General features: G+C 39.8%; 1 protein-coding gene and 2 long non-coding RNA genes across 5 annotated transcripts in view; 2 read left to right on the forward strand and 1 right to left on the reverse strand.

Annotated features, from left to right (window-relative positions):
- Window positions 1-26,889, forward strand: part of PPARGC1A (PPARG coactivator 1 alpha) — a 368,659-nt gene that overhangs the window by 237,923 nt on the left and 103,847 nt on the right. The gene's annotated exons all lie outside the window — the stretch shown is intronic.
- LOC135413416 (uncharacterized) overlaps window positions 1-26,889 on the forward strand; it is a 175,023-nt gene that overhangs the window by 126,748 nt on the left and 21,386 nt on the right. For both annotated transcript variants that reach the window (XR_010430221.1, XR_010430222.1), the window contains exon 2: window positions 23,631-23,726. This is a non-coding gene — a long non-coding RNA (uncharacterized LOC135413416). The remainder of the gene's footprint in view (window positions 1-23,630; window positions 23,727-26,889) is intronic.
- Window positions 2,729-9,503, reverse strand: LOC135413415 (uncharacterized). 2 transcript variants are annotated; one of them, XR_010430219.1, is made up of 3 exons: window positions 8,623-9,503; window positions 5,269-7,945; window positions 2,729-2,939 (listed from the first exon to the last, which is right to left on the reverse strand). It is a non-coding gene; the product is annotated as an uncharacterized LOC135413415 (long non-coding RNA). The 2 variants fall into 2 exon arrangements; XR_010430220.1 differs by lacking the exon at window positions 8,623-9,503 and having other exon boundaries at window positions 5,269-5,721; window positions 6,129-7,525.

The raw sequence follows: 26,889 nt of genomic DNA on the forward strand, positions 1-26,889 counted from the left end.
TGGGATCCTCTGCCAAGTGTTATTACACTGTGGGAGTGGGCTGTGGCTGCTTAGGTGGCCTTATCCGCGGCACTGCCAGCCTGGAGAGCCGAGCTGCCTCCCTGGGACACAGAGTGGTCCCAGGGAAGGGCTGTCAGACTGCTGAACTTCTCAATCAGCAGAGGATATATGTGATTCCTGTTCTGACATTCTGCCTGGAGGACCATCTATTGTCAGCTGCCATTGACAAGTGACAGCAGAGCTGTGACTTCCAGGAAGTTTATCATCTTCTTCTCCGTCCTTTCTTTGCTTCCCTTCTCTTTTTATAAATAACCCTTGACCAACTGCCCTTTCCTTTGGTATGGAGTGTGGACGAGTAAAGGTAGGAGCAATGGAGAGTTTCCCAATTTTACAATTTAGTGGTAGCACTGTGAGGGAGTGAATATATGGGGAAAGAGACTGAGGTAATGACAATTCTCAAAACAGCTGTTGTACGATTCAGCTTCACTACTTCAGTTAATTAATCAGCACCTTGCTGGCAACTCTGGGGGAGATACTCGTTAGATACTGGTAGCAAACAGACAATGCTTTCATATCAAGTATGTTCAACAACATCTAATACAGCGATAACTTCCACAAAAGAGGTCAGGGAATACAGAGGCTCATAAAAGCGCTCACGAAACAGCATTTAATATCCTGGTATATATGAATGTGCTACATATGCTGCCTACTTTGTTACAGCTCTCTGGCTTAAAACACTGTGGACTAACAACAGCAAACTTTCATGTGTTCAGCAGAGGTATTTATCTGAGATAATATTCTTATAGATATGTTTATATAAGTGCTGTGTATGAGGGCCCACTATTCGTTGCTGCATTCGTGTAGGATTTCAGAGACCTTACGTCTAAATGATTCTATTCTCTTTTTTGCTGCAGGATGAAAAAAATGGGAAAACTTAAATCCTTCATGCAAAGCTATCTTGTAGAAAGTCAAAATGTGGTTAAGATAAAAAAACTCAGTTGGGAGAATGCTGAGTCTACATGTTGTCTCTGAGATTTCCCTCTTTCCTCTTCAGCTTAAAAGGAGATACTTTGCATCCTACCTACTAAGTTGATAAGAGCATTCATATTTTATGAGGAATAATGCACAGAAACCTTAAACCACTGAAATTACATATCTACATTTGTAGTATATTTTATATTTTAGTACAGTCCTAAAATTGCCATTAATGAATATTAGCTTGAAGTTCAAGACAAAACTGGCTTAAAAAAAATGTAACAGCCCTGTTAGGACAAATATTTCCTTCTGCCCTGCTGATTTACTGGTAAATTGCAATTCGATGCATTGTAGTTCCTTTTCTGAGACCTCTTCTCTTGCTCTGTTCACTTTTCTGATTTAACCCTCTTGTAGGTTAGGCAGTAAATTGCAATGAAAGTGACACACTTAAGAGACCGAAATTTATTTGCTGTCAAATGTTCCAAACATGCTCAGTTTAATTTTTCGGTTGACTTTATTGATTTATTAAGAATGATAATAGCCTGCATATCACTTCATATGCATAACTTTCAGATAAATCTTCAATATTACTGGCGCATAGTCGTGACCATTGTGGAAGGGAGTGAATGCGTTTAAATATTTAATGTGGTGTTTGTGGAGTTCAGCATCAGGTGGTTTTATGGGTTTTGGGGTCGTTCTGGGTCCGCCCGATGCTCTGTGGAGCTGCAGGTAGTGGCATAAACTCAGGTAGGACTCTTTGATGCAGCTGTAGGAGTCACCAGCTCTCTGGAACGGGGCTCCGAGTTGTATTAAGCAATTTATGTGGACAATTTATCCAGTCTGCTGCCATGTACTGATGTAGACAATTATAGCTCCAGCTCTTTAATGAAACGTACATTATGGTAGAAAGAATATCATAGTTTCTATTATACTCAGGGGAACTATAAAGAGAAATGTCCTTTTTTAAATTAGCTTTACGGCACTGAAGCTTTTATGTATTTACATGCAAGTACACTATTAACCCAAACTACTTGTTTTGAACTCTCTCTGTTGTCAGCTCTTGGGAAGTGTCACAGGCTGGTAGAAAAACTTCTTTTGTGCCTACCTTTAAGCACTGCTGGCCTTTCATGTTAATGGGAGTCTGCTAAAACTTCCACTTTGCTGCAGTCATTCAGACGACAGTGAGAACAGGATGCTGTCTTAATCTTCCCTAATCTGTAGCAAAAACCTGAGATAAAAAAGGACTTTTGTCTAATCCGGCCTCTCAGGTATGGTTTACTTTAGATTTGAGCTATAAATATCTTTCTTTACTTTGTTCTTCTGAGAAGCAAACTGTTGAAAATGGGGCACGGATTCATTCTTCAGCTGCCCATTTGAGAAAGAGAGAAAGAGCCTTTATAATTTGGAAAAGAGAAAAATAAAGACAAGGCTTTTGATGTGTGTCCTCCATTTGGTGAATGCACCCTGTTGTAGAGCTGCCTGTTGCTGAGGCAGCCGTGGAGATGAGGCACCCAGTGCTGACTGCTGTTGAGCATCAGGAAGGTTCAACCTCTTGTTTCAGGTGTTGAAGACAGGTCCATCTATACCTGAAGGAATTGTCTCCATAAACCTTGGTTTCAACATTTTAGAAATATATTTGTGCATTTGCGCTTAATCATTCTTATCTAGTAAAAATAAAAATTGCACTATGAAACGAAGAAATGGGGTGGGAGAGAGACTATGCTTGGAATGAAATAAAATGACCAGCTTTGCCTTTGACTTCTGTCAACTCACTATTTCATCTGCATTTTCTCTGTTTTTATACTTCACATGTCTCAGATATTCCTAAATTGCAGTAGTTCTTCAGCAGCAGGCCAATCCAAACAGAAGTGAACTCAACAGATTGTTTTCCTTTGTTGCCTGTAATGATGCCAGATGAAATACCTGCTCCACTACAGTCCAGTTTCTTAAGTGCTGTTTCTTGTCTGAGGACAGAATTTGGAAAGGAGGAGTAGTTAAAAAGTGAATGCCACAGATATTAATTGGAATGACTTGATACGAGTAACTATAAAATTAATGGAATGTCTGAAGGCTTTCAATTATTCCTGGTTTCTTTTGCAAACTTGGGGGGGGGAGGGGGTTAGAAATGTATGTAAGAAAATTGCTGCTCAGAATTTACATGATATCCCAAACCAGGCTTCAACAAGACTTTTCATAAATCATTATTCCCTCATAGCAGTGTTATCATCATCTCCATATCCAGATGAGGGGTCTGTTTAAGATTGTCACTGGGCTAAGAAAAAGTAAACTTATGTTGTCTACCTGGGCATGGCTTTTGCACATCATTTACCACCCCCCCCAATCATAGCAATCCTTGGATGTCCTTGTTCAGTCTGATTCAATGTTCCTTTCATTTGTTTTGAAAACCTACTGAGAAAAAAGCCACTCCTTTTGAGGAAAAAAAAAGTGTCAGAGCCCTGCAAATAGGTTAATTCTGAAATCTGTAATGTTTTGCATGTACTTACGCAGGGAAAAGGTAAAGGGTGGATTTTATAATCCCTTGAAACCATGTGTGTATATCATAGATATAAAATGGGAGAGAAAAGGTTGAATTTGGATCTATAGTCATTCGGAGTCAGAGAGTAATGATGACAATGTCATCTGGTAATGAGGGGCTAATGGGGCTAAACTTCATCAATTAAATCCTTTCTCTTTTATAGATTCATAGATTATAATGCCAGAAAGGAATACTGTGATAATCTAGTCTGACCTCGTTTTACAACATATACTATGAAACTTCCCTGAAATAATTCTTGTTTGAACAAGAGCATTTATTTCAGAAATAAAGCATCCAACCTTGATTTAAAATTGCCATGGTTGGAAATGCCTGAGAAACCTTGATAAATTGTTGGAATGGTTAATTATGTCTCTCTGTTAAAGGGGCCCACCTTCTCTCTCCTCTGAATTTTTCTCTCTTCAGAGAAGTGGAGAAGTGTGATCTTTGTGTGCTGTGGATGTGATGGGGTGTAGGCCACTTGGGAGTTTCTCATCTTCAAATATGTCAAATCTGATTTCCTTTTATGACAAGGTAACCCACCTAGCTGATCAAGGGAAGCCAGTTGCAGTGGGTGAGCAGTTGGCTCACGGGTTGAGCACAGAGAGTAATAGTGAATGGGGTAACATCAGACTGGTGACCTGTCACTAGTGGGGTTCCACAGGGCTCCATCTTTGGCCTGTACTCTTCAACATCTTCATAAATGACTTGGACACAGGATTGGAAGGGATACTAAGCAAGTTTGCACATGACACAAAACTGGGAGGAGCTGTTGACTCCCTTGAAGGCAGGGAGGCCCTGCAGAGAGACCTTGACAAATCAGAGGACTGGGCAATCACCAGCCATATGAAGTTCAACAACTGCTGGATTCTGCACCTGGGATGGGGCAACCCCAGATGTTCATACAGATTGGGGAATGAGAGGCTGGAAAGCAGTGCTGTGGAAAGGGACCTGGAGGTCCTGGTTGATGGCAAGTTGAATATGAATCAGCAGTGCCCTGGCAGCCAGGAGGGCCAGCCACGTCCTGGGGGGCATCAGGCAAAGCATCGCCAGGCAGTCAAGGGAGGGGATTGTCCCGCTCTGCTCTGCACTGGTGTGGCCTCACCTTGAATATTGTGTGCAGTTTTGGGCACCACAATATAGGAAAGATAGTAAGCTCTTAGAGAGTGTCCAAAGGAGGGCAATGAAGATGGTGAAGGGCCTTGAGGGGAAGCTGTATGAGGAGGGGCTGAGGTCACTTGGTCTGTTCAGCCTGGAGAAGAGGAGACTGAGGGGAGACCTCATTGCAGTTACAACTTCCTCATGAGGGGAACAGAAGGGACAGGCACTGATCTGTTCTTCTCTCTGGTGACCAGTGACAGAACCTGAAGGCAATGGCCTAAAGTTGTGTCAGGGGAGGTTTAGGTTGGATATTAGAGAAAGGTTCTTCACCCAGAGGGTGGTTGGGCACTGAACAGGCTCCCCAGGGAAGTGGTCACAGCACCAAGCCTGACAGAGTTCAAGAAGCATTTGGACAATACTATCAGGCACGTGGTGTGATTCCTGGGCCTGTATTGTGCAAGGCCAGGAATTTGACTTTGATGGTCCTTGTGGGTCCCTTTCAACTTAAAATATTTTGTGATTCCATGATTCAAATAAGCACTTCAAAGCAGTGGGGACATCAACTGTCCCTGCATATCAGGATGTGTTGCTATCAACTAAGTAACAGCCAGTGAGTTGTTCCTTGGTGTGAAGGACACAATTTGCATCCTGGGACTTACCTGTGCTTTACAGGTCTGCAGGGAGAGTAACAGGGCCAAAATTCTCTTGGAACAGATATTGTTCAGAGTTGCATTGCTTGACTATCTTTCTCCTGCCATGATGTCTGTCTCTGCTCTTTGCTTTGAGAACCAGACTTTGTTTTGAGAGTCAGTTTTACACTGGGATATAGAGCAGAAATGGAGCAGAGTTCAGAGGGATTTACTAGCCTTTGCAACTGTGTTTCTAGACTAGGCACTTCTTCATATTCATCTCCTTGCACTTTCTCCCAGTAGTTTCCCTGCCAAGTGGCATCCTTTTGATGTGACTGGGATACAGTAAGCATTCCATTGTAGTTAGGAGGGAACACTGAGAACACTGAGCAGACTAGCTCTATGACATGTGCATCTCTGTCCTCAACCCAGCTTTTGCCAGCTGCCTCTTCAGGAGGAAGGAATGAGATGGGTTTCAGGGTCCTGTTGGAAGTAGAGAAGGGCATGTCAGCGTGAGGGGTAAATCATGGATGTAGCAAAGTTCTCCATCATAAGCCTTTCTGCCCAGCCCATGCTTGAGCTGGCCTCAACCGCAGCGTGTTCCTGTTGTGGATATACAGTGCCCATTTAAGAAGTGCTCATCTAGAAAATGGAATTAGAAAGGTTTTCTGAGAGCCCAGAAGAAAAATTACTTCAGTTAGTAATTAATGGTATTTGCACACGGTTAGCATTTTAATATCATGCAAGATTTTGCAGGCACCAGAAAGTCCTGCGCTACTGATTTGGATGTCTTGTGAATGAGGGACATAAAAATAAGAGGAATCACATGTGGGAATGTGAGATCCTGGAATGGAAAGCCATTCCATTATGACATTTCTTACCAGTATTACCTTCCTGGATTTTTGTGTGGCTCATTCCAGTGTCTCACCATGTTCTGCCCATTTTCTGCAAGGAGAAAATCTTTTGTATTGAACAGAGTATTTTTCCTGTAGTTTTGTGAAAAATAGTTGTTACTTTTCCAATTGGGATAACTTGTGAAATCCATTTAATTAGCAGGCTGATAGCATTGTGACTGTACACTCTGTGGGATTCAGAGTCTCCATTTCATGCAGTGAGAAACAAAGATCCTCCATTTGATGGCTGGAGATGCTCAGTTTAGTCCCACAAGGGCTGACCCATCCAACAACAGTCTGTCATTTCATTTTTCCTGAGAATAGGAATTCTTAGAGAATAAGGATTGCTTCTGGCCAGGAGTTAGGGCAGCCCTTAAAACTAGTCAAACGAGGATATTCAGTTTACATTATAAGTGAAATGTGTATTTATGCCTCTTCTGTAAGCTGAAAAGCCCCAAGTATCTCAGAAGGAGTTTATGGCCTTTCATCATTTTCATTGATCAGAATCAACATTAATCTGGTAAATTAATCTGAGAACTCCTCCACCTCTCACCATCACAAAACAAAACTCCTCTAGTCCTGTCCTCCAGCATTTTCATCAGATTTTTTTGTCTGAGAATAGAAGGTAGAGAACACAGAAGTGCCAGGCATCCACAGCTCTTAGGTGAGGGTGCTTCTGCAGCAAACATTTCCCAAAGAGCTTCCCATGTCAGTGGTACCTACACAGCTCCAAGAAGTTGGTATCACCAAAACACTGGCCTGTGAACCTCTGCTGTTCCTGAAAGATCTGTTACTGCTCCTCAGCTGGAGCTCTGTCTCCAGAGAGGCCAGCTGGGCTCCTGCTACTCTGAAAGGGCAGATAAATTGGGTTCTTGAAGGCAGATGGCAGTTTCTTATGGATAATGTAGTATTCCAGTAATTACTGTAGGAAAATGATGTCAGCTAATGTGTATTAGTTCTGCTACTATAATCTAAAATGTATTAATATTGTGGCAGTACTATTCCATTTAATGGTTACATTAATACATATGCTGTGGATATAATGGTACACTTGCATTTATATTGCGTATTTTACCACAATATTTACAATAGTATTACTTACAAAATTTACTTACAAAGTTGCCTGATTTCATGGGTGGGTCCTACCACAAATAGTAGATTTCATGGCTTGTTATAGATTATTAGGAAAGTCATATGTGGGAATCATTAATATAGCTTAAGTAGTTATCAATACAAATTTTATGAACAATAAAACCAAACACCAGTCTCTCAGCATTAAAGCTATTAGGATACATATTATAGCATTTGTATTGAAGTTTCTGACCGCTCTTTTTTTCCTAGGTATCAAGTTCAGTCAGTTGTGAGAGCACTCAAATGGTGAAAACTACAGTGGGTAGCATACTTTTCATGAGGACCCAGGCAAGTACTTCTTGCCAACAAAAGTAGACCAAAACATGAAACAAAATAGTCCTTTTAAGTTATGTCCAAAAATACTATTATAAATGCAACCCATGGTTAGTGTGTTGTACTTCCATATGCTCTAAATATAGTATGTTGTTACAGCTCTGCCCAACTCTCAGGGAAATAAAGCAGCCCTAGTTTTCTTAAATATTAGGATCTTTGGCTTGATTTGTCACATACCTGTAAGTCTCTGATTTGAGTTCTTCAGCCGTGAGGGTGCCCATTATACAGCCTCCTGTGTGTTCTTCCCTGCTGGTACCCACTCCAGACAGCAGCTGAAGTACTGGTCCAGTCAGCAGTACGTGGAGGCTCCACTTTGCTCACTCTATTTCAGAGGCATAAAATGCACTGCACTGGGAGGAAACAGATCCAATCATAATTCTTACTGCTATTTTCTGATCTCTCAGTTTGTTTTTCTGTTATCTAGAGCTATATTGCATATTTTAGGCTATAACACTGGCAAGATCTGTTTAAAGACAATTAAAATGCAAAATTTAAGGTTGCATGGGAGTATAATTTTATATGATTTACTGTCCGGATTTTGCCAAGCACTCCACTGTCACCGGCATAACATTTGGTAAATAACTGAATTTAAGGAGTATGCTAGCCACAAGGTGTTATCAACACTAGTTTTTTTTTTTCTTTATCTGCTTTAAACAAGCTTTTTCATATATTGGAAATTTGTTAAAGAACAGAATAGAGCTTTCACAAAAGGACTTAGCATTTAACATTTTCACACACTATTGAATTGTTAAACTTCAAAGATTTTTTCTTCTGATTGCTAAGCCTTAATTAAAGCAGATTGCAAAATACTAAGTGTACAGTGAGCGAGAGATTTGCAGGAGATATTTGGAATCAGAAAATCTCAGCGATGGTTTAGTTACATTTTCTTCTGACCTCTGAGCACAGAAGTTGCATCAGCTGAGGCTCTGAGAGTAAATCCTGACAGCATTAAAGTCAGTAGCAAATTCACTCAATCTCTGGAAAATAGGCCCTACAATTACAGACTTAAGAAGCTCAATCTACTTACTTTGTCCAAGAGGAGGATGTGAGATGATGGGATGATGGTCTACAAGGTATTACCTGAAGACGATACCTTCGATAGCAGATAGCTCCTTAATCGAGGCGAAAAAGGCAAGATGAGATGCCAGGGTTAAAAGATGATCCCAACAAATTCAGAGGAGAAATTTGCCACACTTCCTCAGGAGTCAGATCCCAAGCTTCTTGAACAATGTTGCTTGGGAGGGGAATTAATTCCCTGCTGGGAGCTTTTAAGTCAGATTACAACTTCAGAGCCTTGTTTTCCCCAGGGGGTGGGGGACCCTGCTGGGATCCTGGTGCCAGGACCTGTGGAAAGTCTCAGAGTAGTCAGAAGTTTGCTCCCAAGGAGTTTTATCAGTTTTGGCCCTGCAACTTCCAGCCCCATCAAGCCTCACCGAGGCAGTGCCATTCTCATCAGCTGTGCCATGGACATGTGGGTACGTGTCCCACATGCTAGTCACAAGAGAAGTGACAGGGAGTAGCTGGAAAAGCAAACTTTACAAGCAGGTGGGTGAGACCAACCTAGGTTTGGGTTAAGCTGCCCAAAGCTTGATGGTCCCAAAACCTGCCTATTATCAAGGGCCAGCAGACAGCAGTTACTGCACTTTGGTGAGTGACATCACTTCTGAAAGAAAAAAATCAGAATTCCTCCAGAATTAGAATTTCCTCTCCAAAGACTGCTTGGATGGGTGTGGGGGTTAATGCTTTCCACCCAGTCCCTCACCACCCTTCCCTCCTGAGAAGCTTGCCCTCTGCCCCGTGCCCCATGGGGACATGGGGGCCAGGCTCTCCACACCGTGTCTCTCACATGTTACCTGGGACTTGATGTGGCTCACCAGGACTGCAGCGGGAATGGGATGAGGGGAAGTTGTCCTGGCATACATCCTCATTTGCAGTAAAAAATGGTTTTCTGTAATGACACAGGTTATTATTCAGAAGGTAAAGTGAAAGGAGGTTAGGACTCAGTCATAATTGTGTGTTTGGTGTTGTGTGTAATGTACGCAGAGGATGATGTACCTAAATTACGTATCCCCAAAGGCTCCCTGACAAATACTCTGTGAGAGCCCTCAACAGAAAAAAAACTAACCCAAACCCACTGTCTACTAAACCTGCCATTAAAAGACCAATCCTATAAGCACTATTTTTTTCTTTAAATAGTTCTGGGGTATTTTATCCAGCCATATTTTCTCAGACTTTGGAGTTCTTTACAACAGGCTTTAGATCTGAGAATTTAAGTCAAAAAGTCATTGTATTTAAAGACCGATGGGCATAGCTTTAAGGAAAACTATTGCGAATACTCTTTTTTTTTCCCTCCTTATCCAAGGTCTATTCATCTCATGTAAATGTTTCAGAAGCAGTTTTACTCTGCCTTAAGGCATTTCAATTAATGCTCAGATACATGCTGGTAAAAGCTTTACCTTATGGTTTTTTACTCTGAATTCCCTAGTATTCAGCAGCAGGTTTAGGACATCAATAGGTAGCAACGACTAACATGAAAAAGTGAATTAAATCTTTTTCTCCTGAGAGACTTCACATTTTCCACATTGTTTTAGGAATGCTGTGCTCCCTCCTTACTGTCAGAGATAGGTCTTTCTTACAGGGGCTCAACAGGGTTTCCCACAGGCATATTACTGTGCTTACAGCTTGACAGCTATCATGGCAAAAATAAAATCTACATTTTAATGACATTGTGATTATCATTAAAACTGGGGACAAGTCCATTCTTAACTTACTGTGATGCACCAAAGTGTTGAGATGGTATTTGTGATATGCAGTGGTATTTAGAAAGCAATTGTGATACGCTGTGAGTGGAGTTTGCAGCTGACAGCAGTGACCTGACAGATGTAAGATAGTTTAAATAGACTTTTACTTATTGCAATTATTCAGTGATGAAATTGTACAATTAGTTGTAAATCCCTGGGATTACTCCCTTCCTTCTCTAAAAGGGAACAAAAAAAACTTTCCATGGCCTTTCAGGTTTCTGCTGTTTAACACTTAAAAGATCACTTTAAAATGACATGACATGCATTGATGGCTTTCATGTGATATGAAAAGTTGGTTTTATCATTGATTCCTTTTAATATGTTAAGAATAATATTTATCCAGTTTACATTTGTGGAGCAAAGTCTGTTCTAGTTGATTGGAGAAGAGGCTTTTTCATGTGCAACACCGTGGAGTTTAAATGATGTGTTTACAGGCAGCAGGAGAATTTTCTCTAATGATTCTGTAATAGTGCAGTATTACTGTAACAATACCTCTGTATATTTCTGAAATAGTGATATTTTCACATAGATTATTCCAATAATACCAGGTTCAGTCTTCACCACAAACCATCCAGTAGATTGACTAACATTTCTGATTGTGGGGCAGTGTGAAAAGGCTGATGCTATTTAAAAGCAGATAAAAGAGAAAAACCTGAAGCCCAAGCAAACATAGTTTAGTGATTTTCTGCAGTGGCTTCACAGCCTCTCGATACTCCCCAGTTGTCTTTTATTCTGCTTTCCAGTCTAGTGTGCTACTTTTAGGCTGAGATTGATATTACTGATTTGCATGTGGTTTATTTTATTAGTAGAATAATGACATACACATATATATGATCTGGAAAGAGAGGAAGAAAAATTCCTCATGAAACCTGTGGTAGAGAACGTGATGTGTACCTCAGGAAAATATCTAGATTGTTTCTCACCCTCATGATTTAGGCACACAGTGAACCAATCGTCCTGAAGTAAATACGTACATTATGAACAAAGAGAGGTCCGTGTAATTTAAGTTCATAATCCCTAATTAATTAGATTCCTAATCCAGATTTCTCTCTGCGCAGGCTTTCAAAGGCATCTACTTCTCTTTGTTGATTACAGAGGAAATTTCCACCCTCATCTCCAAAAACCTGGGTTGAGCAATAGTGGTGAAGAAAGCCTGGAAACTGGAGTGACTAGGAGCAATAGGATGAAATTTGATTCCAAATAGGGAATGTTACAATTTGCAGAATTGTCTGTATGTATGGACTTAAGATAGAAAGGGAAGACTTTTTGGAAGCAGCAGAAAGAAGAAAAATAAAGGGAACATTTCCACACTCAGATTGCACAAGGCTGTTCATAACCATCACTCATACACACTCACTTCAGTTTAGCTACTGCTAAATAATTTCATTGTGATGCCTATTTCCAGTGGAACTTCTACAACTTAATCAGTATTCCTTGACCATTGAAAGTTTAAAGGCAGAAAACTTGCTCAAAAAATGTCTGTACTAGAGGTACTTCAGTTCTGCAAAACAGCAGTGTCTTCAAAACTTAACTTCAAAAGTCTGGTTCCTGCCTGGATTCCTGGTTTGTTTGGAATCCAGTTAGCTAATCAAAAATGTGCAACATTTTCTCTTGACTAAGTTGCAGCAGCTGTATAAATATCAAGCTGTTATTCTGGGTAATCAAACAATGGGAAAGTTGTTTATACTGTGTTATTGTTAATTAATATACATGGAGGAGTACTTTAAATATATATGCAAACATACATTAATCATGTTTTAAAGGCAAATGTGGGAAGAGCAGAGCTTGTAAGGTAGCCATGTAGATGTAGAAACCATTAATGTTTCCGATATCCTGTGGTAGGAAGAAATATATTAAAAATTGATTTTTGGGTTCTGCCTTTTTCTTGGTAACATTTACAATAAAGGATATAGCAGAAAGTAGCCTTTAAATTGATATTTCAAAGCTTTTTATGTTTGGGATATGTTTTTTGGTATTGTTAATGGGTTTGTATAGCAGAGTAAAAAAAGGTCAGCTTCTGAATATGACGGTTTTATTCTTCCATTAAAAAAAAGAGGAGAGTTTAGCATTCATTAATTATTTAAATATCAACCAAAATATTTGACATACTGCTACAGTAAGAGGTATTCTTAAAACAAGGCTCAGAAAAGTGTGCCGTCCTTTAAATAACGTGAATGCAGCACAGGAGGGTGTACGGCATTAACTCTCTCTCACCTTGCTTGCTGCTGTATCTGCACACTGCGTGCAGTGAGTGAGGAGATGTGTATTTATGGGACTTTCATCGCCATGATTCAATCTTCACCCTTTTACACTTTTATAATTGAAGAGCCTCTCTTCATCCAAGAAAAGTGAACTATAACGCGTTTTGTAGCTTCTCCCAGTTAAAAGCCACACTGTATTGAGCAAGCAGCTCTGTCAGGTTGTTTTCTTTTAAAAAGATGCTTGTGAAAATAGCGGTCCTTCCCAGCTTTCAGGTACGTCTGAAACACGACTCTGAGGTACTGCAGCAGTATGGACTTGCTCTAGACACAGTCTCATTAATCAAATCCTAGCTCTAACACTTTTTTCTTAATATAACTTCCTCAAATAACATGCATTTTTTGAATAATTTCATAAAACTAATGTTGTCAGGTGCTAAGATTTACAGTGTTTTGTTCTAATTCAGCAGAACTCTTCAGGGATATGGTTCTGTTTTTTTTTTTTTTTGCAAGTATTTTTTTAAACCTTCAATACAGTCATAATGTTTTGAAGTGCTAATTGCCAAACCTCCTAAAGTGTATAAAGAATGACATTTCATACAGCATCATTGATCATATTTTTAGGGAGTCTGTTGATGGATTAATAAACCATTGTAACCTTCTGTGCAAAAAAAAATGTTGATAATAAATGGACTGTAATCTAAAAAGCCTACTGCTAAGTGAATTGAAGTTGCAGCAGTAACTGAAAAACTGAATAATTATAGTATTGCAAAGACAAAACCCCGATGTCGAAGTTTACTTTCCCAGTTAAGTGTTTGCAAAGAGCTGCTCATGGAGGTCAGGAGCGCATTGTCCTTTGGCTGTCCCCACTGTTTGGCTTGCCAGTGAGGCACTCAGGGTGGGTGGCACTGGGTCTGGGCAGTCCATCCAACCTGGAAAGAGCCTTTCTACAAATACTTATTGAAATTGTTCTAACGGATGCCATTCAGTGCACTGTGGCAAACTTTTTAGTGCCTTTTTGATGTTGGCATAGCAGCTGTAATACATGAAAAGTAAAAATTTACATGGTAAGTGAAATAATATATAAAGATTAATCAGTAATTTAACATCAGGTACCAAACATAAAGGTGTCATTTAGCACTGATTTATATTTTTGCAAACTTAAAGTCTTGTTCCTTGAAGTTTGATCACCACAAAAACATATGGATTTATTTTAATTATTTAATCATGATTAAAATAATTATTCATTCTTATTTGCATTTTTATTTAATTCATTTAAGTTAGAGAGCAGGTTAAAGACAGAAGAAGAAAGGATTATGATAGAGTCTTCTACATGCACACTGGGGTCAAGTCAACTTTCTCATCAAGCCGTTATGTGCTAGGACATTCCTCCCTGGTTTTACCTCCCAGCTTGTGTCTCATCAGCCGTGCAAGTGGTATTTTTATAAGGGGTTTCGAGCCATTGTTCTCACACAGTATGTACAGGATCTGGTGGATTGCCTGTGAGATGCCATATCCCATATTAAATGCCTCAAACTTCAAGCCTTCCCATGACAGTTCTGTATCTGCCTTATTTTTCACATTTGTTTTTAATGTTTTTAAGAAGTAAAGTTATGCTGTAGAGTGGTATTGCTAATGTAATTCAGTGTCAGCACATGACATAGAATCACACAGAAATAACTATCTGGACCCTTTGTACACTCACATACGTGCGTACACGTGTACATGTACATATTCATGTACATATCTGTGTATAGCAATGTTTTGCATTCTGGTCCCACCCTATGGTACCATCATACCAGCATACCCACCATATCCATATCAGTCCTGTTGTGCTGTGAGAAAGAGCCAGACCTATCTGATCCCACTCTCCTACTATGCTGATCTCTGTAGCACTGCTCTCTCTTCTCTTTGGGCTGGCTGGGATGAACACAAGTCAGCAGGATACAGCCTGCAGGTGACCCTGTCACGGGTGATGATGGTGACCCAAGGGTGAATGTACAGAGCAACTGCAGATACAGAGCAGCCCTTTTTGAACTGGGACTTCCCTATGAAAGGAAGGACACAGGGAAAACCATGAATTTTTAGACCCTTACTTTTATCGTAATTGATGTTTCCATCTTATTCTTCTGTTCCTCTAAGTTATGACATTGTGTCCAAAACGACATTATGATATTCCCTCAAAATGTCATGGCATGAATGAGTAATTTCTGCTGAGCGAATCCCCAAAGGGACAATTTGAACTCTCTCTGCTCCTGCTATTGAATCCCATTCAATTAAATGTGGAAATCCACAGTCAGTTAAATGTGGAAGAGGAAAGCTTCATGGGATCTTGCCTGAAAGGCAGCTGTTAGCAGTAGGAAAACATTGAAGTCAGCACTCTTTAGTGGTGTTTCTTTTGTAAGACATACATTAAAAGAGCTGAAATCTCTTGAGATGCTTCTGATAAGCACTGATATTAAATGCCATCGTCCTATCATGCTTCTTTTAAGGTAAGCATTATTAATAGAGCACTGTGTTTTTTCATTGTGCTTCAGCTGTCTTAATTCTTTGGTTTCTTTTGCTGACTGCTGTGTTCAATGTACCTATTTTCTGAAATCAGAGTAGCTTTCTTCACTTTAAAAAAAACAACTCTTCCACTTAACATGTTAGATGGCTTTAGTTACTTTAGTATCTATGCTTTAATAAAGAATTTGTTGGTGCTGCTGCTGTTATTATCATCATCATCATTGTCATCTTAGTCACCATAATCATCATCCTGAGACCTGATGGTGTCCAGTTTTGCTGCAAGTCCTTTACCCTAGAACTTTTCTGGAAGGCACCTGTATTTTGCTCTTCTGTGGCTGAAGCCTGTACATCTTTTCTAGGCCCTGATTTATCAAGCTGGTGTGATCTCAGCTAGCCTCCACGAAGAACTTTAATATGCACAATATTTGAAACAATCCTCATTTTCAGACCATGAGCACACTAAATAGGACATTTTTTTGTGTTTTCTTTTTCTTTGCTTACTCTAGATCTCTGCGCCATCTGCTGCAGTTCTCTGCACTGCCCTCCAATCACTTCCATGTAAATCTTACAAGGAGCACGTAAAGGCTTGGTTGAGCACCTTTCTCAAGAAATTAAAATGCTATCAATGGAAGTTATTGGTTCATTGTTCAGCATTTCCACATGCAGTCAATAATAGTTCATGTTTTCAAACAAAACTGCAAAATAATAACTGCCATTGTCTCATTTATAGTTGGCTGAAAATCTGTAGTGAATTACACTTCAACTGGAAAATGGAGATTATTGAAAGAACAGTATACTTGGTGGACCATCAGTGCTAGTTGCCAGCTTGTGTTTATCCATGAACGCTTCTAACTTGCATATATTCTGTTCCTATAAACTATTCTGTGAAGTCTCTGTATCAAGTAGATAAATGCTGTTATTATAATTTTGATAAATTATAATTTATCAAAAACTTTTGCTGAGAGAAACTCTCTTCAGACTTAGATTTCAGTTTTCCAAGGTTAGATTTCAGTTTTCCAAGGGTAGACCAAAGTGAGGACCAGTGTTTCAGTTATTCAACTAAACCATCCATGATAGCAAATTAAACAGTGGTGCTTTACATCAATGGAGCACGCACTTCCTTTTGCCTGAGAGAATGTGTGTTGGGAAAGGTTGCCTTTACATTCAATTAAGGCAGAAATGTTTCATGCTTACAGGTGGGTATTTTCATCCATGTGGAGTATATACCAAGTTATTGAAATGTATGTGAAATACTACTGTGTAGTGAGAATGCAGTTCTGTTCAACCAAAGAAAAGAGTGCATGAAATTTTAGTATAGACGGCTGGCTTTATCTTTAAGGAACATTAAAATGGACATCAAAAAATATAGTAATGTAGCGGGTTTAAAAAAAAAACTAGCAAGGAGAAGCACATGAATTTCTGTGACAACCAATTTCATAGCAAAAACTTTGCAAGAAAAAATTATGTATGTCCAATACTGATAAGACGTTGTGAGTGTACATTTTCAGATGTGGTTCTCTTAGTATTCCACCCATCCACGACAGCACTCCAAGAATAGTAAGCACAGTCACCAGCCTTCTCTCCATGAAAGAGGAATATATATAGGGCATGAAACAAAACTTCAGCATACAGAACTGCCACTGCAAAGTTAAGGACCTGACATTGAAAGGAATTTGTAAAATTCCCTTCCCTGGCTCAGCGCGCCACTGACAAGCCCTGTCCTGCTGCGTGCCATTTCTGTTTCCAGTGGGTTATATATTCGCTGTGTCTTCTTTCAATACTGCTAGACCTTAATGCATGAGGTGGTCAGCAGTGAGTAAAAACGTATCTATTTAAGGCAGCCCCTAACACCTACTAGTCTTAAATTCATTTGCTGGACACAGTGTATTAAAATTTTAGCAAAGGTGCTTTTTATCACTGAGCTTTGATTTCCCTGCCTGAGATGTTGGCAAAGGGCAGCAGAAATACGAGTCAGGCTCATAGTCGGTGACATGAAAGAGAGAAGAGCTGGGGCTCGGACCTGTTCCTGATGGCAGCATGTCCTGAGCAGCTGCAGTGTGTTTCAGCTGAGCTGTAGCCTGGCGGTATTCAGGGCTCCTTTCAACAGCACCAGTCTGAGAAAAGTAAGCAAAATATTAGCTCTCTGTGCATTGCTGTCTTTGCCCCTGAAATAACAATCCAGCCTTCTTTTTCCACGAGTTATTTCTCAAATCATGTAAAGAATGGCCCTTAGTAAAAAGCATTTGCATGTATGTAGACAGAATGATTTTGAGAAGGGTTTTCTTAGGTGTTTATTTTAGACGTAGGCTTACTTATGATATTCTCATGTGACATTCCTGGAGGCTTGATATTTGTGATCTTCACATAGTAATAACGTTCACTGTGGTAGGTAAAACATAGCTATAATAATTATGCCTTACTGATGTTCGATGACAGGATGTTGTTTCTTTTTGTTTCCAAATAAAATCATGAGGAAAGAAAAGAAGAGCGGTACCCTGCTGCCAGGGAGGGAAGGAGTGCCTGGCATGACATGGGCTGGCTGTGGTAAAGAGGCCAGCTCATGGCTGCTGCTGCTTTGCTGAGAATGGATTTGTGTGCTGAATGTGCTGTCAAGAGCCTGCCCAAAAAAACCTAGGAGTTCCCATTTCTGTGTCAGCATCAGGCCCTCTATCTATAAAGCATACAATATGCAGACAGATGTGGGGATCAGTGACAGCATCATTCTTTTTATGGTCTTCCTATGCATAGAAAAAGGCAGGTCAGAAAACTAATTACTTTTTATTTAATGGCTTCTTGATGTTGAGGGCTTATAGGATCACAGAAGGAAAAAGTGTTAAAATCCCATGGACTGAAACCATCACTTCTGTATGGTCTGCCCTTTCATACCAACCCCATTCAGAGATGTTACACACAAGTACATATATTCAGAGCCACTGCTCCCTTTGCCTCACACAAATGGCATTTCATTTTATTGAGATGTAGATAAATGTGAAGGGGGAGAGTATTCTGTTTTTTCAGGCCCGCCCTTAATACTATTAAATAATAGTGTAATTAAAGGCTCCAGCAATTTGCCATCTCTTTTCACATAGAATTACTTCAGATGTCTGGCATACACACTCACCCTGTTGTTCAAAGCCATTACAGTCCATACAGTCAATAATCTGCAAATTAAAAATTCAATAAGTAGACGCATTAAAAATTGCTTGGTTCCAATTTAGTCCATACTCCCGATTCAGTCTGCTTAGTGCTGGAAGGCAGTTTCTGAGAAGCAGGGGATGGTGCCATCGTTTCAGGATGCCTCAGCTTATGCCTAACCACGTCGTAGCTGCAGAACAAGGGCTCACTTCAGGCTGTAGGGAATCTATAGCTATTATATGAATAGAGAACATAATCAATGGGCATACATGGCAATTTCTCTCCTACAACCAGGCTATCCAGGTAGCTTGGCATGCTGGTAGGGTTGGTGCTGATCCATGCATAAATAAAAGGGGAAGTGTATGTCTTACAGAGTTATCAACAGCCCTGCCAGGTGTGCCTAAAGCAGACTTCCCTGCTAAGGCTGCTCCAGCCCAGCCTCTGTCCATCTCGATCGGGAAGGGGTGTGGCTGAAAGTCTTCCATTCTGAGAATCACTCAGTGCAGATTATTGAAGGATTCCGATGTTAAGTCTTCACAGATTCTCGTTTGTTTGTTTGTTTGTTTGAATTCAGCCTGTCATTACAGGTTTCAGGGTAGAGAGGTAGAAGGGTTGCAAACCATCATGCTTAATGTTCTTGCTTCCAGTTATTTTGCTGGTGTTTCAAGATCTAGTTTCTAGTAGGAGATTTTTGTATAAAAACCCAAACCATCAGTCTTGCAAATGTTACTTTTCAGTGAGTAGTTCCCACTAGGGAGAGGCCACTATAGTCCAAAATTTATGTGTTCAAGCATCTCTGAGCCTACCCCTGGTGGGAAAAAACTTCTTACCTTTGCAGTGGTCGGGTTGTTAACGTTGAGCACAGTAAAGGTAGTTTTCCTTTCAAACAAAATACATCACTAGGTACTACCTAAAAAGCTTTAGCTACACTCTGGAGACTCTGTGTTGTGTGCAGTCTTTGGGAGAAGTTCAGTAGGCACAGGTTACTTGGCCCATTTTAAAGGACATTTAAAGCTGGCAAAATGATTGCTCCTAAAAAAGCTCTGTTTGTGAATGGCCTTCTGTCTTCACTAGGGTTCCTGTTCTACCCACCAGAAGTGTTATTTTCCACAGCTTTATCTATCTCCACCTTTTCCCCTGATGTGAAAGGAGCTTCTTCACTGCAGCAATTGTCTCCTTTGAATCCCTGTCAGTCTTTGCCTTTTACGCGAGAGATGCCATCCGACTGCACAGCATGCTTGGGAAGATGTAAAGCCCCAGATGGTTGTGCCCAGCACAGGCTTCACTTGACAGCAAAGGTGAAAAAAAAAAAACCCACTACCAAAGCTACCAGTTGACATTAGTTTTAATTATGAATGATCAATGCAAAAATATTTTAGACCTTTACCCACACATGATATTAAGGGCAGTTTTATCTTGAATTCCGATTCATTAATGCAGTGTTGCACAAGTGCTTTACATGTCTCTTTTATCTCTGGTGAAACATTTACAGGGAGTTTTTTTTTTTCTCTCTTCATTGTGGCAAAAGGCAGAAAGACCATGTAACGGGAATTTCCTTCGGGTACCAGGATGTAAGGGCAAGGCAGTCACAAGCCCAGTGACAGAGGAGACTGTTGACCTTGTACTTGAAGGGACCCCCGCCAGGTGCAGGAGCAGAGCCCTGTGTGCTTTACCTGTGTGCTCTGTTTCTGTCCCAGCTGTACAGGGTGATGAGCAAGTTTGGGGATGCCTGAAAAATAAATTGCATCAGTCTACTATGCATAATACGCCCTAAAGTGTGAGTAAAATTTTTATTCAGTGTTGAGGAAGGGATAGTAGTGGTGATAAATTTTCATTCTGGTAGGTTTGAGCCTGAGCAAACCTGATCTTTTGGAGGCTAAAAGGAGTTGGATCTGATAAGGATGTGCAACACTACAGCATGCTGGTGGTCCTGGGTTCCTCTCCCAAGTGCATTTAGCCAAGCAGAACTTAGCCTGTTTATCCTGATAATTAGAATCTAGTTTTCTATTTAATATTTACTAATAACACCGTGTACTCACAGGGTCTTCCAACCAAGCACTTGACAAACCTTAATGGAATAAGCCTCATAGCACTCTGGGGAGGGAAGCGAATACCATTTTGTTTATCATGCTGAAAGAGTAAGATGATGTAATTGTACCTCCCTGAGTTTATTTATTTCTTGTCTCCCATTATCTGTCTGATAAGAAACACTAACTAGCAAAAAAATCAATTGTTTTAGAAATCCTTCTGGTAGTTTAACTATAAGACTAGTAACCGATTTAGACAGAAGCATAATTAGTGTAAATATTTCCAGTAACTCCCTCTGATGAAAGCTATTGCATTTAGATATTCACATTTGGATATTCAATTGTAGGACATGCAGCTGAATAGTAAAGATGTCTTCTCTACAAAAACTATGTTGAGATTGAGTGGGGCACCAAGAGCGCATAAAGCAATGCTGTAGGGCCAGGTGAGAGGTGCTGCAGCAGATGGGAGCAGCCAAGACAGATCAAGTATTGGGCGGACGATGCAGAGGGCACCAAAATGTCGTGCCATGATTCTGATTGGGAGAGTAAGGAGAGTGTAATGACAAGGTTGTATGTGCAGAGGCAATGGGGAAATCTCTATCAGGCACTGCCCATGCAACCAACTTTAGGAATAGTTGAAAGAATTGCTGAATAAAAGGCAGGAGGCGACTTGTACGGGTGATGTGTACTGCTCATGTGAGTTGCTTTTCTCCATCATCAGTACATACTGGGCTTTACAGGCTGGAATTACTTACCGTACCCTCAAAGTCTATCATCTGCCCAAGCAATTGCTGGAATTAACACTGTGCTTTATGCAATTGAAAAAAAAAAAAAGTACTTGGTTTATATGAAGCTGGGACAGGACTTTATTAGTCCTAATTTGAAGGTAATGCACTAATGGCAGTATTTGTCAGATGGGTTTTTGCAGTGTGAAAGCTGGTAGGAACTGTGGGAAAAGAATCCAGGATTGGGGCTTGTTTTCACATTCCAGCCCAGAGTGCCTTCTGATACAGCACAGCAGCTGAAATGTTTAAGGGAAACACATTTTACTTCTTCTGGCTCAGAACAGCAGCAGCAATTTGGCAAGTGGGCCTGACATTCCAATCCTGCTGCATTTTAAATGACCAGGTGTCCACTCACTTGCCTGCCTTGTTCGTTGTCAAAAAGTGGAGCTTCTTGCTCACTGTGGAGTTCATTCTCTGTGACCGCATGGTGTGTGATACCTCCCCTTGAGTCAACATGATGGCATTTACTTTTCCTCTCTGATAAGACAGTGGAGGAAGACTTCCTCATATTGCATATTTTCTTCCTGTCAGTCTGCCCAACAGATACTGCCAATGTTGGGCCACGAGCTACAGCAGTTTTGGGTTTTGGACACATCCCTGCAACAAACCGGTGAGGTATCTTCTCATTAGAGCTCCTGAGATTTCTTCGTGACCCCTGTGGGTCAAGGTGAAAATACCCATAGGTTTGCATTTCAACAGAAATATCTGCTAACTTTTAAAACATATTTTTAAATATCCACATATGAATGAAAGTATTGCAATAAAACATCAGATAGAAAAATTTATTTTCTTCCTCCATTTCTTTCTTTATTTTTCCTTCTTTCTTTTCTTTCTTTCTCTTTCTTTCTTTTTCTCTTTCTTTCTTCCTTTCTTTCTTTTCTTCTTTCTTTCTTTCTCTCTTTGGACTCTATCTACTTCAGATGAGAAAGCCTAACTAGTGTGCTGGACTATCTGTTAATTATAGGGACTGTCTGTAGACTGCTGCATTAAAGATCTAACTCTGAACTAGAAATGCATATATATATTCATATGATAGAAATACATCAGTACTTCTAAAAATGCCATTATAGAATTGAAACTAAATCACCATGATATTTTCGTTCATTCTTAATAGTATATCTGAAATATTTGTTGAGACTTCTTTAACTCTAGTAGGCATTGGTTCAGACCCTAAACAAGGCAACCTCAAGGATTTCTGCATTTTTTTTGCAGCCCTCTTTATATTACAATAATAATGCTACTAATACTTACAATAATTTTAAGAACAGGAATAGTAACATCTGTTAATCTATTCTTTAAAGTACTTCCCCATGACATTTAAAAATTCTAAGTATAATTTAGTTTGATATTTTTATGCCATCATAAGTAATTTTTATTCATTCTAAACACAATTCTAGTTGTATAAATCAGTTTTGTTTAGTATACTCTGCAGATAAGAAAATGTATTTCCATGGTTGTAAGGTGTAAAAAAATTAGCAGTTCTTAATAGAAACATAAATGTTATCTAGTCTTTTCAATACAATTAGCAAGTATCAGCAAAAAATCCTAGCCTTGGATTTGTTTCCCATTCCAGATAATTCATTACAAGCACTGCCTAATAAATTTAGCAATTTGAAATTGATTTATGCTGAACCTTTGTGGTATTAACATTCTTTTTTTATAATTACGAGCGAAAGGAGCATAACCTTTTCCTAATATATGGAAAAGAGATATGTGATGTTTCAGAAAAAATCGTATGTCATTGTTTTTACTTTTTTCTCTGTTGTTAGCCATGCTCTCGGTTCTTCAGCTAAGCTGATGCACAGTGACACATAGTGAAAGTACCAAGACTGCAGCAAAACTATGTGCTTCTGTCTCATTGTTGGGAATACAACACATGGTCTTTTGGCACACTCTGTAATTACTGAAGGAGCCTACAGATCCCTGCAGGGTTTTGGGGTCTTTATTAATACAAAATTAACAAAATCCTTCGTACTCCCTACTTTTAAATGTTGACAGAGACAAATAAGGTCTGATTTTAAACTACTCTGAGCAGCACTGGTTACGTGTCTTTGTTTCTCAGAACTATTTTCAACATGATAATTCTCATTATGAAATATGAAGTACATTAAGATAGAAGGGACTTATATTTCATTCTACCTGTGAAAGCTACGAAGTACATGCTGTTGTTCTGGATTGGTCCTGATGCTGAAGTAATGTCAAATCAAAGATTTTTTTTCCCCCCCTCTGGATTGATGGTATCCCTTACACTTTAAATTCCCTTTAATATAGTTAGAGGAGTTGACACTTAAATCCCCAAACAACCTATGTGCAGCTGCGCCGTCTATTTAAAGGGCAGCTCTTCTGCCTGGCCCCATCCAACCTGTGGTCTGCCAAGGTCTGGGCAAGTGGAGCTGTGTAATGGAGCTGCTATGTGGGATCAGGAAACAAAAGCTGTTCAGGAAATGGTATAAGATGTTATTCTGTCTTAAGAAAAAAAAAAACACCAAAATTTTTTTTAATACTCCTGAAAACTAGACCATGAGCAAGGTTTTCCTCTTAACAGCAGATGAGCTTTTTTTTGTTTTTTTTCTTGGCAAAGTACCACCTCTACACCCCAAAATTGTTGAAAAACATCCAGTACCAAACAACTAAGTGAGGAGCTTCATAAGAAGAATGTTTTTTTTCTGCAGAAAATGTAAGTTGAAAAAAGAGTTTTCTGATCAATAATTCTATTTCTACAAAAGGATAACTTTCTATGAATCCATTTTTAATAGGCTGTAAGAAACCCCCCACCCTGGTTCTCTAAGAGGCACCCATCTCCGCGCTGGAAAGCAGCTGCTGCTTGCAACTGATGTTAAAAAAGATCTTACCTTATTTCACCTGGGTGCTGTGTGAGGTCCTGAAAATACCTACAGGTGCCTTATCCTCCTTTCCCAGATTTCCTCTGCAGTTTGGGAGCCCCTGCAGAGATAAATTGTGTGCCATGCATAAGGGCAGAAATCCAGAAGAGCATTTAATTCAAGTGTGTGAATAATCTTATTGAAGTAATTTGAAGTAATCATATGCTCAAAGTTAAGTGTGTGCTTAAAAGCTTTGCTAGGCTGGGGCATGGCCTGCGCCCCTTCCCCAAACACCACACAAAATCAGATCTGTGGCCAGAGATCTACCACATCAAGCAGGATTGCCTTCTGAACTTGAATCTGGTCAGCTGTTTTATACTGCAGCTGCTTGTATTTCATGCCACGTGAAATACTCCAAAATATTGCAGAGAAGGTTCTCAAGAGGTTAAAAAATATAAAATGTGAAAGATGTAGTAAGTGAAGATTGCAAATATGACACAATTGATAAAAGAGTAATTAAAGGAATTATTAATGCAAAAACCAAATATGTTTTGTGTTATACAAGCATATGCCTGGGACTTGCCTGTTAACAAAACTGCAATACACAGAAACAGTGAAAAATCCCTGTACACTAAAAAACTGCTAGAGTGAAAAAATTAAACTTGTCCTTTTTTTGCTTTGTCCATGTTCAGTATAGTCGGTTTGTTCTAAAGAGCACCCCTTTTCTGTTTTAGTGTCCTGTGTTCTTTGGTTTTGTTTTTGATTGTCGTTTTTTGAGAAGGTAAATGTCCTGGATAGTGTGACAGAAGATATTATCACACAGGTAATATACATTACATTTAGAAGCTGATAAAATGGATTTGGATTTCCTTTGCTCTGCTCCAGTGTTGATGATGTTTCAGAAAATGTAATATAAAGGGACTTTCTATCTTTTTATAATTTTAGCTATTTAAGACCACTATCAAAACCTGGTTTTGAATGAATGTATATGAGTCAGGAACATGCATGATATTAATAACTCTCTCTTCCCTGTACTGCAAGAGAAATAGGCTGTGTTATACCACAGTTTGTGAACTGTACTTTACATGTCTGAAATGCTATTATTTGCCCAGTTAATTCAGTTTTAACTGTCCATTCAATTTCAAAATATAAGTGAGTTCTGTTTACCCAATTTCTTACTGGGTGGATGTTGTGGTATATGCAGAATATATTTATGGTTTAAAAGAATGATTGTTCAGCAAACTTACTGCATAATAATCCTTACTTCATTGTTATACTGTAAGTGGTTAAAGCCAAGTGTACATGAATATATAATGTGTTCCTCCAGTTTTGTAGCACAGAAATACATTACAGTGGTGAGCGACTAAGACATTTATTCCAAAGGAAATGCAGAGAGTGATTTAGAAATGCCAATAACAATAATGCAATTACAGTTGCAAAACATCTTAGTTGACCAAACAAATCTTTTCTAAATGCACCTAGAATATTTCTTTAGCACATTTAATTAAGTATATATTCAGCATATTTAGTTTAGGACCCAATTAAGCACCAGAAGCATAGTAGTATAAAATACAGCCCTTGCCTCCCAGGCACTCCGGCTTAAATTCAGCAACAGTTGCATTTGGAGCCATAATACTGCTGCAAAGATGGGAAAGACAATACAAGCACAAGAGGCCATATTGTAAAGTGGCATTGGTATCTACAGTAATTATAGCAATCATTCAGATGTTCTAGCAGTCGATAGAGCTGAACTTTAGACAGGTTGCAGCTCTTAATTTATTAATGCAATATTTTTTCCTTATGAATTTCTCAAGTCAATCTTTTCCTTGCACATGTGCAATTAGTTGTGTTAGAGTCTCTACAAGTTTTTAGGAATAGATCCTAGTGCAGTATTTACAACCATCTCTGCGTCTCTGGTTTGTATATCAGTGTGTCAAGATGTCTCAGAGGCAAAGAGCAGAACACAAACAGGAAAAGTGACAGTGACATGAAGTTACATCTCTCCAAACAGTAAATCATGATGCTGAAGAAGCGGAAGACTTTGACAATAAGGTCTAAACAGAAGGATGTTTTGACCTACAGTATAACACCAGATTAATGACTCAGTGATACTAACTGGCCCTATTTCCAGTGGCCGATAAAAAGCTGCTGTTGATGTTTGTCCAGATCCTATCCTGTGCAGTCTGGGTGCCAGGCAGGATGAGGCAGGGAGCAGTGCTCGACATGCGTGCCAGCAGTGACTGTCACTTGGGAGGACAAGGGGCACCATCCAGGTTCCCTTACTGCGGGGATCCCGTGCTCACAGGCATTGCCAGCTACCAGGCAATGTTCATATGTGCCTGTCGGTACTTTCCAAGGCATTTGCACATATGCCAGGAAATCGCTTGTCTTCTCCTATAAAGAAAAGCAGCACTGCATGTGCCTGGCTGCATGTTTCTGTCTGGCTGCCCTCGCTCACGGTCCAGTAGAGCGGCTCCTCAAGCTCGGGGATTTTCACAGCTTCATCTTCCCCTTGCATTGTTGTGAGTAGTAAAGCTATCAGTTTTCTCATGCTGTCCTTGATGTGGCATAAAGCTTTATCTCAGGGTTAGAGGAGCAAGGTGCCTTTGTGGTGGGTGGTGCTTGTGGAACTAAGTCCCTTCTAGAACTGATGGGAGGGCTATCGCTTGAGTTCAGGAGCAGGTGCCAACACTGGGCATGGTGTAACTAATGGCAGAGGCTCTGCCATAGAAGCAGAATCTGCAGTGATATCTTTTGCGACTACCATAATTTGTATGTGTTTTCAGGGTGGGCATATGGTTCACCTTTCTGAGATTTTTTTTTCGTTGTTGACTGATGATCCCTGTTACAGCAGCATGTCCTTAAACTCCAGTGTGTACCTGAGGTTAAGGTTAGGCAAACAATGGAAAAATGCTAAAAGGAAAAACCTCTGAATGTCTCGTAAAGGATTTCTTGCCCTTGAAAAATTGATAGGCTGTCATTTAACCTTGTGGCACCTCTTCAAGCTGTCAATCAGAT

Source organism: Pseudopipra pipra, chromosome 4, assembly GCF_036250125.1.
Source record: "Pseudopipra pipra isolate bDixPip1 chromosome 4, bDixPip1.hap1, whole genome shotgun sequence".
NCBI lineage: Eukaryota > Metazoa > Chordata > Aves > Passeriformes > Pipridae > Pseudopipra > Pseudopipra pipra.